Source organism: Protopterus annectens, chromosome 10.part0 (assembly GCF_019279795.1).
Source record: "Protopterus annectens isolate FY-2018-M chromosome 10.part0, PAN1.0, whole genome shotgun sequence".
NCBI lineage: Eukaryota > Metazoa > Chordata > Ceratodontiformes > Protopteridae > Protopterus > Protopterus annectens.
In genome coordinates this window covers 26,108,450-26,123,688 of record NC_056744.1, presented here as the reverse complement: position 1 = coordinate 26,123,688, position 15,239 = coordinate 26,108,450, and the positions used below count along the sequence as shown (strand labels likewise).

General features: G+C 39.6%; 1 protein-coding gene across 4 annotated transcripts in view; it reads left to right on the top strand.

The window, feature by feature from the left end:
- Window positions 1–8,967: 8,967 nt before the first annotated feature.
- The window catches only part of ITGB4 (integrin subunit beta 4), a 1,147,860-nt gene continuing 1,141,588 nt past the window's right edge, over window positions 8,968–15,239 (top strand). For 2 of the 4 annotated variants that reach the window (XM_044084974.1, XM_044084973.1), the window contains exon 1: window positions 8,972–9,572. The gene's annotated coding sequence lies outside the window, so the exon portion shown is untranslated. Of the gene's footprint in view, window positions 9,573–15,239 lie in introns of all 4 variants that reach the window. The other 2 variants (XM_044084971.1, XM_044084972.1) reach the window with 2 other exon arrangements.

The window sequence follows — 15,239 nt, the reverse complement described above, 5'->3', positions numbered from 1 at the left end:
CCAGATAATCTAAGTTCAGCAGGGGTGAGGGGGTATTTAAAGTCAGTGATTATGAACCTTTAGGTTCAGCGTGTCAAAGATTCAGAAAATTCCTAACTTGACTCTGCTTGCATGTCACCCCCTCCAAACAAAAAAATAAAATAAAATAAATAAATAAACATAAATAAAACAGCATGGCTCTCAATACATCTGGGATAAGTCTCTACAGATTCAGGGAGAAATCTAGAAATAAGAGACATAGGTTCATAGGTTCATAGGTTCATACTAGGCTATCTGCCCTAGGGCATTTATAAGCCTAGCCAGAATGTGTTTGGCTTTCACCACCCATTTTAAATTTATTTTGCTATGCCCTTTTTCGAGGTTAGTATACTGTGCCTCTGTCTAACAGTGACACAGACGTGATACCCGGGGTAAACCTACGATCTCCCATCCACTCATCAAGATTCCTCTTGAAGAGAGTCAATGAGGGACTCTGCCTAACCTGGACTGGGATTTTATTCCAGAATGAAGGGAGCCTCTGGGTTATGAATCTGTCCCTCTAGCATGTCCTATTTATTTCAGTGCTGAGGTTCAAGTCTCTCGAGCGCGTAGCTCAATGGGATTTGGATTTTCTGAGGTGCAGCATGTCCATTAATTCCGGGTTGGACATGGCTTTATATGTCAGGCACAGATCGCCTCTGAACAGGCGGTATGCCACTGAGTAGAGCTGGAGTTTCTTTAACCGGGCAGCATATGGCATCTGTTTGAGCCCTTTGATCCTCTTGGTGAGGTACTTTTGGGGTCTTTCCAGTTGCTGCAGGTGTCTGGTAAGGTACATCCCAAAGGGCATTGTACTCAATTATGGGCCTGATGAGGATGAGTAAAGAGGCACGATGACCTCCCTGATCTAGATGTGAATCCCTTCATGATTAGGTGGGCTATATAAAATGTTTTTCTAACCACTTTGGCCACGTGGTTGTCAAATGAGAGATTGCTATCAACTTGGGTCCCCAGGTCCCTAATTACTTCTTCTGTACTTAATGGATTACCACCTATGTGGTAATTTGTGGGCACTTTGTTTTTGCCAAAGGGGATGACTATACACTTTTTGGCATTTAGCTTGAGGCCATGGCTCTGGCACCAGTTGTCTGTTTCTATGAGGCCCTTTTGGAGGATGCTTGTGTCGGCTGGAGAGTCGATTATGGCGCCCAGTTTGCAGTCATCTGCGAACTTTGTCAGCCACAGTCCTTCCGTGTTGGCCTGTACCTCCAAGAAATATATACCGAACAAGAGAGGTCCCAGGACTGAGCCTTGTGGGACACCACTTGTAACTGGTTTGGAGTCTGACATGGCTCCAGCAATTCTAACCATGTGGGTTCTGTCCTTGAGCCAGTTTGCAATCCATCTAGTGACATAGGGGTTTATATTTAAGCTGGTGAGTTTATCTATAATGCCTGAGTGGGGTATTGTATCGAAGGCTTTTGCGAGGTCCAGGTAGGCTGTGTGGACCACCTTCCCCTCGTCAATGGCCTTGGTGACTGTTTCAAAGAAATCAACCAGGTTTAAGAGGCAGGATCTGCCCTTAACAAAGCCGAACTGGGTAGGATCCAGTGTCTGTAGGTCCCTAATATCTTTATTTATGAGGTCCAAGATGATCCTTTCCATAGCTTTGCAGACCAAGCTAGTCAGACTTATGGGGCGATAGTTTCCAGGATCCGTTGAGGCACCACCTTTATGGAGAGGGGCCACTGTTGCTGTACGCCACTCTTTGGGCACATATCCTGTAGTAAGGCTGAGATTGAACAGTAGTTTTATGTTTGGGTTTAGCTCTTCTTGGAGTTCATGTAGGATGCAGCCCGGGACACCGTCTGGTCCCATTGATGCTGTGTTTTTTGCTTTGGAGAGGGCGGCTCTTACCTGAGCATCTGAAATGTCAGGGGGGCAGCACTCTGTTGGGATAGATATTTGCCCTTTGGTGGGAGAGGGGGGGGAAGAAGTTTGCGCTGAACCTGTCAGCTAGGATGTTGGCAATGTCTGTGGGTTTGGTGTATTTTTTGTCATTTTGGACTAATTCTGAGCATATCTGGGAATTCCCACCCAGGTTCCTAACATAACTAAAGAAAGCCTTGTGATTATCCTTAGTGTCCTGTGCAATTTTTCTCTCGAAGCTGGCCTTAGACAATTTTATGAGTGCTCGTAGTTTTTTGCTAATACTGATCAGTGATGCCTTCCCTTTTTGGGATTTTACTCTATCATTTAGTAGCTTCCTCCTTCTATTGTATAGTTTGTTTATGGCTGGGGTCCACCAGACAGGACATCTGCCTTTGGAGGATTGGGTCTTGGTTTTATTTGGGATTGCATGATCCATGCATTCCTGAAGGTGTTCATAGAATGCGTTTATAAAGGATTCTGTGGTCTGGGCCGTATTTTCCACAGGCCTGGGGGCTTTGAAGGATTCCACCTCGGTTTTGAGGAGTGTGAAATTTGCTTTAGAGAAGTTTTTCACTGTGGTTTTCTGGGCAGGTGGGGTCGGGATGTGAATATCCAGTGAGATTAGTTTATGGTCTGATCTTACCAGTGAGGGATACACTTCTGGTCTGGAGCATAGAGTCCCCATGTTGGTGATGATCAGGTCCAGTATGTTTTCCCTCTTGTGGGAGTGGTAACAAGTTGTTCCATAGCATTTGAGTTTATAAATTCTAGGAACCTTTGGGCTAGGGTGTTGGAGCTAGAGTAATGCTCCCAGTCTATGTTTGGGTAGTTGAAGTCACCCAATATAATGGTGTTTGGAGAGACCTTCATATTTTCCAGTGTTCTCAGGAAGGCCGAGTGGGGTTCCTGGGTTTGGGAGGGTGGTCTGTAGCAGGCTATAAACTGGAAGGCAGTTTTACCCACTGTTAGTTGCACATGGATAGTCTCTGATGCTTCATGCTTTGCCACCAACCTGGAGGTGTGGGTATCTTTGATGAATATCGATTCTCCCCCTCCTTTTGTGGTTCGGTCCAAGTTTTGGGGCCAAAAAGCATGGTATGAGGTATAACCTGGTAGTGCTGGGGTGCTGAACCAGGTTTCTGTTACTGCACAGATATCAATGTTCTCCATGCTAAGGAGAGTTTTGAGTGCGTGCATCTTGAGGTTTAGACTTCTGGCGTTGTGTAGCATTACTCTTAGTTTCTTATCCCTTGTGATACCTATGGAGGTGGGTTTGTCTTTTGAGCCTTTCCTAAAAAAGGCACTATGGGGGTAGCAAGAGCCTTTGCCAATATCCGAAAGCCCAGGGGTGACAGGTGCAAGCCGTCCCTAGCGAAGCATCGTGGCTTGTCGAGCATATCATCCCAAGCTGACAGGCATTGGATCCCCTTTGAATGACACCAGTACTTAAGCCAGTTGTTGAAATTGATCATCTTGTCTTCATATTGTGGCATCATTCTTGGTGAGGGTAAGATGCTACTCAAGGTCAGGGTCATACCGACCTGGGCTACATGCTCAGAGAGCTCCTCTATGTCTCTTTTCATGTAGTCCAGGGAGGTACGTCTCAGGTCATTTACACCAGCATGGACAATGACTGAGTCATATTTGTACTTGCCTTGGAGTGACCTGAGTGCTTGTGTTATGTGGCGGATCCTAGCGCCCAACAGGCTGCTCACTGTGACCCTCTCCTTGTTCAGCCTGGTGAGCGGGACGTCAGTGTGCCTGACGATAGAGTCACCTATTACAAGTGTATCAGGTGTGTTGTTTAGTCTTAAGGGCTGTGACTGTTCGGCACACTGGCTTTGTGAGATATGTGTTGCACGTGTTTTGTTTTGGGGTAGCGGTTGCTTGGATGTCTGCTTTGGAGGTCTCTGCTGCTTAGGCAGATCTTTATTTAGAGCCTCCGAGTATGTTTTTGTGTGTTTATGTGTTTGGTTTGCTGTAGTGGTAGGTCTATGTGAGACTGGAATTGTAGTGAGTGTGGCTTCCTTCTCCTCCTGACTGGTTATGCCAGTACTGAGTTGAGAGAGCTTAGCCTCCAGTTTGGCTATATGGTTGCATCTCTCACATGTGTTGGAATTTGTTGGGAGGAGGAGAGGGCTGTCTGTGTACATGAGGCAGTTGTAACATTGCCTCAAGATTCCCAGATTCACCAGCTGGACCGGAGAGGAGATTGACAACTGACCTTTGGACATGCTAGAATAATATTGGGAATTCCTTTATAATTGAAAACAAGGGCCAGTGGGGAGTGAGAGTGTAGTGCTTTTAATTTTTAGTGCTGACTTATATAATTGCTTTAGTGAGCAAGTACCAGGTAACTTAAGTGCAATGTGTTACAGGTAACTTAAATGCAAAAACGACAAACAGTAACTTTCTTTCAAGTGAAACAAGGAAATAAGTACAGTAAGCAATGCAGATATCACTAGTGATCCACAGAAGCACTGAGAAGCCGTGTATTAGGTGGAATTAGCGTTCCAGGGAAATAACAAGCAAACAAACAACAAGCATATAAACAAAGCTAGATTCAGCAGGCCTGGATCTAGTCTATGCTACAGCAAACAAGGTGTACCAATTTCAGTAAGATACAGTTCAAATATTCAGGCACTATAAACCTTTAACCAGAAATTCCCAGCTCAGAAGGGCAGAGTCCAGCCTCTTCTCCCACAAGAGTGCAGACCACGAACCTTCTTAATGTAAAATAACTGGCCTGAAGCCCAAGTGCTTAAACCAGAACTAATACACTTTAAGAATAACAGACACTGGGCTCTCAATCAGCAGTTCCCAACTTAGAAGGATGAAAGCTACCTGTCCTGCCACCACAGTGCATGCCACAATCCTTCCTAATGTAAAACAACTGGTCTGAAGCCCAAGTGCTTAATCCAAAAGACTTAGAATGATAGCTACACTTTAATCAAGTTACTACCAAGCAGTAATAAATACAATTGAATACTTTAGAGAATGCCTGGATTAGTGCTCAAGTTACACAAACAAAGCTAGATCCAGCAGGCCCGAATCCAGTCTATGCCACAGCAAACAAGGCGCACCAACTTCAGTAAGAAGCAGTTCAGATATGCATGCACTATAAGCCTTTAACCAGAAATTCCCAGCTGAGAAGGGCAGAGTCCAGCCTCTCCTCCCACAAGAGTGAAGACCACGAACCCTCTTAATGTAAAATAACTGGCCTGAAAGCCCAAGTGCTTAAACCAGAATTAATACACTTTTAGAATAACAGACACTGAGCCCTCAATCAGCAGTTCCCAACCTAGAAGGATGTAAGCTACCTGTTCTGCCACTACAGTGCAGACCACAAACCCTCTCAGTGCAAAACAACTGGTCCGAAGCCCAAGTGTTTAAACCAAAAGGCTTAGAATGAGTTACACCAAGCAGTAATAAATACAACTGAGTACTTTTAAGATGATGCAAAAGTAAAATAAAGTAGGTAGAAACACAAGTACAGTACAAGCAGATGAAATTTTTTTTTTCTGAACAAGTGCTGAGATCAAAGAAACAGATTTGAGTGCTGAAATTAGAAAACTGGCTAGTTATAAGAAAAAAAAACTAAGCTAGTAGGCTTCCCTCCAACACAGAAGGGCTTTGGGGCTCAGAAGCCTACAAACAGTCTATACCACTTAACAGGAAAGGCAGGAAACAAGCTTATTTTTTTTTTCTGTTTCCCAGATGCTATCTTTGTACACAGTAGGAGTGCCTGAAATCAGAATATGATCTCCCTGCACTCAGTTGAGTGAGCAAATGAGATGGGCCCAGAAGGAGTATCCAAACACAAATTTACAAGAGGGGCGGGCAGTTCCCAAAACAAAAACATGGAGGGTGGGTGGGACTAACTGAAGAGCAGAGTCAAAACTTGCAGTTCAGTTAATATTCCTGCAACACAGTTAAAATCAATTTAAATACTGTATTTTTTAAAAAAAAGTGCAGATAAAGGTACTTAAATTCTCTTATACGTTCAGTTGAATACAGCTAGTTCTTAGCCGGCCAAAGCTGGAGGTTTTTAAGCAGAAAATATTTCACACTGTACCACTTAAATAGGCAAGGACAGGAAATCAAAGAATGTGGCTACCCCCACACCTGTAATTACTAGCAAATAACAAAATTCAGCAAACACTGACTAACTTCCAGTTCAGTTAATATTCCTGCAACACAGTTAAAATCAATTTAAATACTGTATTTTTGAAAAAAAAGTGCAGATAAAGGTACTTAAATTCTCTTATACGTCCAGTTGAATACAGCTAGTTCTTAGCCGGCCAAAGCTGAGGTTTTTAAGCAGAAAGTATTTCACACTGTACCACTTAAATAGGCAAGGACAGGAAATCAAAGAATGTGGCTACCCCCACACCTGTAATTACTAGCAAATAACAAAATTCAGCAAACACTGACTAACTTTCAGTTCAGTTAATATTCCTGCAAAACAGTTAAAATCAATTTAAATACTGTATTGTTTGAAGACAAAAGTGCAGATAAAGGTACTTAAATTCTCTTATATGTCCAGCTGAATACAGCTAGTTCATAGCCGCCCAAAGCTGAGGTTTTTAAGCAGAAAATATTTCACACTGTACCACTTAAATAGGCAAGGGCAGGAAATCAAAGAATGTGGCTACCCCACACCTGTAATTACTAGCAAATAACAAAATTCAGCAAACACTGACTAACTTCCAGTTCAGTTAATATTCCTGCAACACAGTTAAAATCAATTTAAATACTGTATTTTTTGAGAAACAAAAGTGCAGATAAAGGTACTTAAATTCTCTTATACGTCCAGTTGAATACAGCTAGTTCTTAGCCATCCATAGCTGAGGTTTTTAAGCAGAAAATATTTCACACTGTACCACTTAAATAGGCAAGGACAGGAAATCAAAGAATGTGGCTACCCCGCACCTGTAATTACTAGCAAATAACAAAATTCAGCAAACACTGACTAACTTCCAGTTCAGTTAATATTCCTGCAACACAGTTAAAATCAATTTAAATACTGTATTTTTTGAAAAAAAAGTGCAGATAAAGGTACTTAAATTCTCTTATACATCCAGTTGAATACAGCTAGTTCTTAGCCGGCCAAAGCTGAGGTTTTTAAACAACATGGACAGTTTTAAACAACTAGTACTATTAATTTGAGACACTGACAGAAAAAATGAATGTGAATTAATATACATTTCCTGAAGTAAAATTAGTGTATAATTGTCATTATTATAGATTTATACTAGACTAATTGCCCTTGTGGGCCATTTTGAGACTAGCCAATTACCCCAAGTGAGAATCAAACCCTGCACCTTGTGTCTGTAAGGTAAACACCTTAACCATTAAGCCAACCTCCCACCATTGAAGTTTAAAAAGTTGCCAGTTTTAGGAGGGATTAAGTGGGACAGTTGACAGGAATGTAAAACAGAAAACTCATAGAAATGCAGACTACTTGCCGTTTTGCAGAAGTGTAACCATGAAGAGAAAACAATGTCAGCATTGCCCTTTACAGACTCGAGAAAGTATACTGAATATCTTCTATATTGCTGCAGCAGTGTTGTTGAACTGGCTCCTAGCACAAAATAATTGAATGTACTTCACACAAGCAACAAATGCAAAAGCGGTTTATTTGGTAACTCAGGTGTGGGTGAAGGCTGGTGTGTCACCCAAAATGTAGTGGCCTGTCACCTTTGACACGTGTGTCATAGTTTCGCCATCACTGGGGTACTTAGTATAATCAGTTTAGTCCTACCTACAATACCCTACTGTATTGCAGATTATCCTGCTAGGAAGGACATAAAGAATGTTGAAATTCAAAAGGGATCTAGTTTGATTCATACACTTTCACAGATAGCCTACGGCTGTAAGCTTTACTAATAGCAGATACATTACATTACAAAAAAATAAAAACAATTTTACATTGATCTTATTGTATGCAGCTTGTAACAAAGGGTTGCCTTATGGTATAGCTCTCTATCTTCCATCCCCAAAATGTAGAACTCTGCCTCTCATAATGTGGAACAAATGGGCACAATGTAGAATGCACTCCTAACAGCTTGCTAGCACATTCAACAAGCAGCTCTCAGGGTGGTTAAAACATGTTACTTTCTAATTATAAAATCTTCTTTTGATAAATTAATATGATTTAGTATTGCTTACTATAGCTATTAGAAAAATTCTGAACATCATATGTGTGACAGACCTTTTCAATGTGGAACAGTGAGGAACACAGACTTTTTTTAAGAGTCAAAATGAGAATCATTCCTCATAATATGGTACACTTGAAAGGTATTGCTTGTGGTTTGACAGGACTTTCAGCTGGAACCCTTGCAATCATTTTTGAACAGCTGTCTCATGGTTTATGAGTACTTATAGATAACATTAACAAACCATTCACATATGCCTGTTATAATCCCTGGAAACTGAAATATTAAGGATTATTTTGAGGAAACAACCTGAATGTGTCAGTGGAATGATAAAATACTGGTTAATGTCATGAAGTAATAGGGTCCACCACTTTGAACTTCAGTCCAAATACAGGCAGGTGTTATATAACTAGTGAAAACCCCAATGTAACCCTTTAACAGAAGAAACTACAAAATAGAATGTACTTCCACAGATAAAACTGACTGGAAGTATAACTAGAAAAACTGTATTCAGGGTATCTTTTTTGTTTTCACCTTTAAATGAAAGGCAAGAGAAGACATTTTTTCAACAACTTTATTCTCTCATACTTTTTTCAGTTGTCTATATTCCATAGAAAAAAACAGCAGGAAATCTCACTGAAGTGTGCGTTTGCGTGCATGTGCATGAGAGGGGTGAGTAGATTTCCTGCATAGTTCAAAGTAAACCACAATAAAAGCTACTGTTCCATTTCCAGTTTCAAGAGGGTGGGATCTGTACAGAACTGCTAGCTTCTCCTGTTTCTCAATGCAGTGAATGCCGTCCCAACAGCACCTCCGGTCATGAATTCATTAGATGTGGGTGGGGTAGGGTAGTGTTCAGTGGGCTGGTCCTGTCCATACAGGTGTCTGCAAGTTATGTGCATGACTTGAAGGTGTGTCAGTTTGTGGAATTAGTCAAAAAGTGACTAAGTTCCCCCACCCTGTCTGAGGAGCAATAAAACCTTTCTCTTTACAAAAGCTTATACTGCACACTTGCACAGCACCATCTCGCTGTCTCCCTAGCTCACAGCAAGGAGGCACAAGCCACATCTGCAAGACAAAACATTGCAAGCAAAAGAGTTAGTCAATATTTGAGCTGAAAGATCTCACTGTTGAGTGCAAAGGTATGTCAAATATATGAGATTTTGCTGTGCAAGAGCTGGACTTAACGTTGGACACGATGTTTTTTCTCTGCTCTTTTGTGAATTCCAGGGTGTGAAAGAGGTTGTGCACTGAACATGAAAAGTGCCTCAAATACTTTTGGAGTAGCTTTTCTGCATCTTTCCTTTCAGGAATTTCATTTACCCACAAGAAATCAGCAACCTAAGCCTGTCTACTGTTAGATTTTTCCCTTAATCACAAGTTGTGGACACCCTGAAGTGTCTGCCTGAAATTTTAACTGGAAAGTAGTAGTAATACAAGGCTTCTGGAGATAAAGAACTCTGTAGAAGATTACGAGAGAAGACTGAGATTTATTGTTGACAGGTAAGCTTACAGACCTACCTACTGTCTTTTTGTTCTTTTGCTGAATAGCTGACTTTTCTTAAAACATTTCAAGAATATTCCAAACTTGACTGCTTCTTGCGTTTTTTTTTTTTTTTTAATTTCCTTCAGTAATGTTTTTTTCTTTTATCACTCCTAATCATCTACTGGTTACACAAAGTAGCTTTTGTTTGTTGCGCAGTATAGTGCCGAGTCTTTTGAGACTTATTCAGATCACAGTTGGGGGAGGGGGAGGAGAAAAACTTTTTTTCTAAACAGAGAAAGTTGATGGATTTTTTTAATGTCTACATTAGTAGCTGCTTCTGAATGAATTGCTAATTTATTATGTAACTTTCCATTAAAGTAGTACGGCTGTACTAGATGTTTGTCTAACAAAATTAAGGTCAGTCACAAGTCCCTCTTTGACAAGGAAAATTCTATGCATCTTCAGCCAGTTTGGCACTGCACGAAAGAAGGACTTTATGGAGCTGTTAAGAACGCTCAGATGTCTTTTTTGTTTGACAGTGGTAAACAAGAGCGAGGAGTATTTTTAAGTTTTCAGTCTTAAGTTTCAACCAATGTACTATACAACTTACTAACAAAAGGGGAATAAAAAACACCAGTGCTTGAAAGAATGAGGAAAGCATATGAGACAAATGCATGGGAGCAAGCCAAAGTCTTTTTTTGCATCTTATTGTACACGTCTGCATAACAGAATTGCTTGTAAGAATAACAAGTAAACACAAATAAGGCATCACAATAAAGTGCATTTCAAATGCAGGTAAAATTTCATAATATTGGTAGCATTAATTATAATGTCTTTAGCTAGAAAACTGAAGAATTAATTCATTTTGAGGAAACATACCCTTAAGGCGCAATAATCCTACTTAAGCTTTGTCAGCAGATGAAAAAGAAATGTGCGTGTCTAGCGGGCATAAAATTACATAGTTCAGTGACACAGTGATGGAATAATGGAAAGATGGAATGCAAATCTGTTCTCCAGGTGTGTTTGTGTGTGTGTGTGTGTGTGTGTGTGTGTGTGTGTGTGTGTGTGTGTGTGTGTGTGTGTGTGTGTGTCTGTGCATGTGCAAGCACGTTTATCTGTTTCTGCATGTCGTGATTGTGCAGGTCATTTAAAAGTTTTAGCTTGACAGCAGAAAATAGATGTAAACTGAAAAATGTAGAGATTCTTCTTGCTCTTCTACAGGTCTGTTCTGCTTCTCACTCAGTAAGACTAAATGTCGATACAGTTTGCCTTTGGAATGACATTCCCTTTTCTTGATGCACAATGTATACTTCAAAGAAACATGGAATGTTCATGTACCTGCATAGTCATATATTTGTTTTAAGTCTGCATTAGTCACTGACTTTTGTTTGTTGCCTAGGTGTGACTCAGAAAGCTTTTCCATAGGGACTGCAGCATTAAGGAATAACTTTAAGAACTTGTAATCTGATGGCTTTCAAACATGGAGACGGGTGTGTGTGTGTGTGTGTGTGTGTGTGTGTGTGTGTGTGTGTGTGTGTGTGTGTGTGTGTGTGTGTGTGTGTGTGTGCGTGCAAACTTTCATATAGTTTGTTACATTTCTGAATTCCATCTCTGTGTGCCTTCGTTGTGGATATTCGCATTTCCCATCCCATTATTTTTCCTTTCCCAGAAAAGAATCGGGTATTCCTGAAGAACAGGTTCTGTTAGTTCTTCATTTCTTCAAATGAAGATGGCTATTTTACAAACACTTGTGATGTATACTGCGAATTGTGTATGACAAATGCTTTAAATTTTTCTAGAATTTGAGCAATTATTTGATTATACTTATGGAATGTAATAATGATCAATTTTTCCCATTACCAGGTATTACCTTACTAATAGGTATTTTATTATTTTTACTGACTCGTACCTGAATAGAGTCTGCAGGCAACTAACATAGAATTTGTTGCTTCCATTGTTGTAGCATGTAAAATAAACTCAAAGAATGTAGTTTTTATGATTGAACATGTATATGAGTGCAAATCAGTTTGGCCTATGGAAACTGTCATTACACCAGCAGCGTGCAGGAGGACTGCTATATTAATTTAGTTATAAGCCCCACCCAAAGTTTCATTTAGCTGAAGCAAATGAAGATGGTTGCTTGCTGTTTTTTTTTTTTACTACAACATCCAATACATGGATTCTGTTGACAGGATACTTCTTATGCAAGTTATTTCCCTTTAGGATTTAAGGGAGTTGACTAAAAAACACATTAATCAACTGCTGTTGTGATTAACAACCACATTATCAAAACTGCATTTTTGAGTACTGTATTTTTGGTGGGAAGGCTATGCTACCTTTGTAAATAATTCTGGCATTTCTGCATCATGGGGGAAGGTACAATTCCTGCTATTCAATGGGGTTAGGGAACTTGCACAAATATAAATATGCCTTGAAACAAGTAAGGAACAGGCAGTGTTGAAATCTGAGAAATTCAGTTACAGTATTTTGAAAAGTGGCTTCAACATTCTGAAGATAAATTAAGAATTTTTTTATGAAAAAAACAAAGGTTTGCCTTCCCTCCATGTTGGGTGGGGATTAGAATAACTAGAAAGGGTGGGCTGGAGTAGGTTAGTGAACAGATATCTGTTTGTCAGAAATTATATGGCCAAAATCATTCCCAGTGGAAACAACTAACACACTGATTGTATAAGGAATATGCTCATATTTCATTTTTGAAGTAAGTACATTTTCTCAAGTCTGCTGCATGTTAACGATAAATTGTATAATTACACAATAGGTAAACAGTGCCGGCTTTCTCTTGTCTACATTATAATTAATATCATTAGCTCTCGCCACTCACTGGGCTATGATACAATGAAATTCTTCTGAGCAGTTACAGATAGCAAACGTACACGTTAGTCACACAATGAGCTCCATTCAAGTATAGTATGCAACTGATGTTCATTGGGAGAAAGGAATTGTATAACGTATACATATAATTAGATGGGTAGCCTGACTCTTAAATTGTTATATTTCCTGTAGTTTTTTGTCCTTTAATGAGATTTTTGAGGGAAATAGTAGCCTGATTCTGCCCACAGTGAATGTGTATGGCTCAGTCAGACATTACTGGCTGAAACTGAACTTAGTAGCCAAGCTTGTGAATTGCTGCTCTCTCTGAGACCACCACATGCTGAGCTTTTGCCTAAGTCATTCTACTCTCACTAATAGTTACTTTGGTTAGGTGAATATAGGTCAAGGGACATAACTTGCTGCATTGACATGTGGGAGGGGATTTGCTTCATATTAAAAGAAGTGTTTGGAGTAACTTTTAAGTCTGAATTCTGATCGAGAGTTAAGATTTCATTTGTTGGTTTTGCTAAAGCATATACGGATCAGTGAACCGTGCCTAGGGGAATCATTCTGTAACCATTCAGGCTAAAAAAAAGGAGGAGAAAAAACAATTACAATTTGTACAGTATACTGTTTGAAAGAGAATGCAGAAAGTAATTAATGAGGCAATTTTAATTAATAGCTGGCTTTATTTTATATCAAAGTTTATTTTAAGTGATAGAAGTATATTCCAGAAATCTTTACTGTAAATGTTAGTGGCTCACATGTATCCCAACACTGACATTTTAGGCATAAAACATAGTTGGAGGTGATCATTTCCTCGAGTAAAAGGAAGTGAAAAACTTGAATAGAACTAAGCTGTTATTTCTTAATTGCAAGACCATCCAGAGTAGGGTGAAAAACAAATAACCTACGGAAACAGAGCATACAAATCCAGATATGTGTAAACTTTTGAGACAGGCAGCTGTTGTGTATATTAGAGACAGCCCACTTGTGTTTTTTTTTTCTAGCAACTGTTGTATATAATGGAGATAGCCCTTTTGTGCTTTTTTTCGTATGGTCGCCTCCAGATTTATATGTACATACCTCATACTTTGTACACAATGACAAAGGCTGCAGTGATAATCCCTTATAACACTTCTGAGTAACTGCTGCACAGGTTTGCTTATTCTTGAGAATCTGTTCTTTGAACTCTGAATGCTCATGGTTCAAATGGTGGCATATCATTAGACCTTAAACTGTACTTATTTTACATCTGCATTTTGAAGTTTTTAAAAAATCAAAATGTAGTTTTAGTCATTAAAGAATTCTAAATGTTGCAACTTATTTGTTTTCTTATTCATGTTTCCTTCTCCCCAAGTCAGCTGTGGTCTGCCCACCTCTGGATTTACTGATCTCATAAATAGTTGCAACACATTTCCCTGAAATACCCCCCACCAACCACATCTGCAGGTGTCCTACCATTTCCCTTTCCAACTGAATGAACCTCTATAAAAACATGTCAGCTACTGAAACATGTCCATGTGAAATAACATTAGTAAGACACTGATTAAGGCTAGCCTCAAGAGTATGTGTTTTGCCTTTCTCTCTTCATTTTGTCAAGTTGTTTTTTTTTTTTTCTCAAGTGTATAGTAGTATAGAAGTGCATAGACTTCAGCGGTGGTGCAGCGGTAGTGTTGTTGCCTCACAGCAAGAGGTTCTCCCATTCGATTCTCGGCTCGAGTGCGGGGAGTGCCTGTGTGGAGTCTGCATGTCCTCCCCGCGGTTGGGTGGGCGTTCGAAAGACATGCGTAAATGGGCGTGCCATCGCTGAAGGTTGAACGTCGAGCTGGCACCTCGGAGTTCATGAAAATCTACTGCCAATCATTAGCGGACCGGAGTTCTGCTGTGGCGACCCCTAACCAGGAAAAGCTGAAAGACAACAACTTAGTAGTATAGAAGTGCAGTCATATCAAGTTGTTGTGCTCCCACCCAACACACGTGCAATAGTGAGTGCCATCACTACTATGCACATCTACGTACAAAATAACAATCATATACATGCAAAAATGACAGCACTGACAAATCCCATTATATTCTGGGAATCAACCTCCAAATTTTTGTTTATATTTGTATCTGTGTGGTATGCTTCCACCATGTTTTTTCCCCTTAAAGTCATTGCATTAAAATTTAGTGGGTTCAAAATGAAATCAAATCAACATTTATTAAAGTGCTTATGTCTTAGCACTATACAGTGTTACAATACATGACATAACGTATAGTAAATCAATTTAAATTAGTTAATTAGGCAGACAGCTTCCTTAAATGAGTTATCTGCTCAGATCATATTCGGACGCTGTTAAATAAGTGACAGTATACAGTATACTGTGGACACTGCTCCAGGGCTGTTAAGTTAACCACTGTAAAGTCACTATTTTTCACTACCTTCCATACTGGATGGTATTTCTACTATTTCACTGGTAAGAAAAAGAAATGCTGGCTTTGAAACTAACATAAAGTGAATGATATTTGAGCATTAAATGTTCTAGAATAATCATATGAAAGGAGAGGATTTTATTTTGTGGTACAACAGTTTCTTGAATCAGAACGTTAAACCATTGCATAATTTGAAAGTGTAACTTGGTTTAGACAAGAAAAAAATGGTTGAATGTTCAGAGAGTTGGAGGATTTGCACTGGTGAAGTTACATGCTTTACACTAGGGGATTTCCAGACTTTTAACATTTTTATGTTGGCTTGTATTCAAAGGCAGAACTTATATTTTCTGAATGATATAAAATCCTACTGAAATTTTAATTTTTCATCATGAAAATTAAAATATATCAAAAATAATAACAGTCTAATTTTGAGGTAA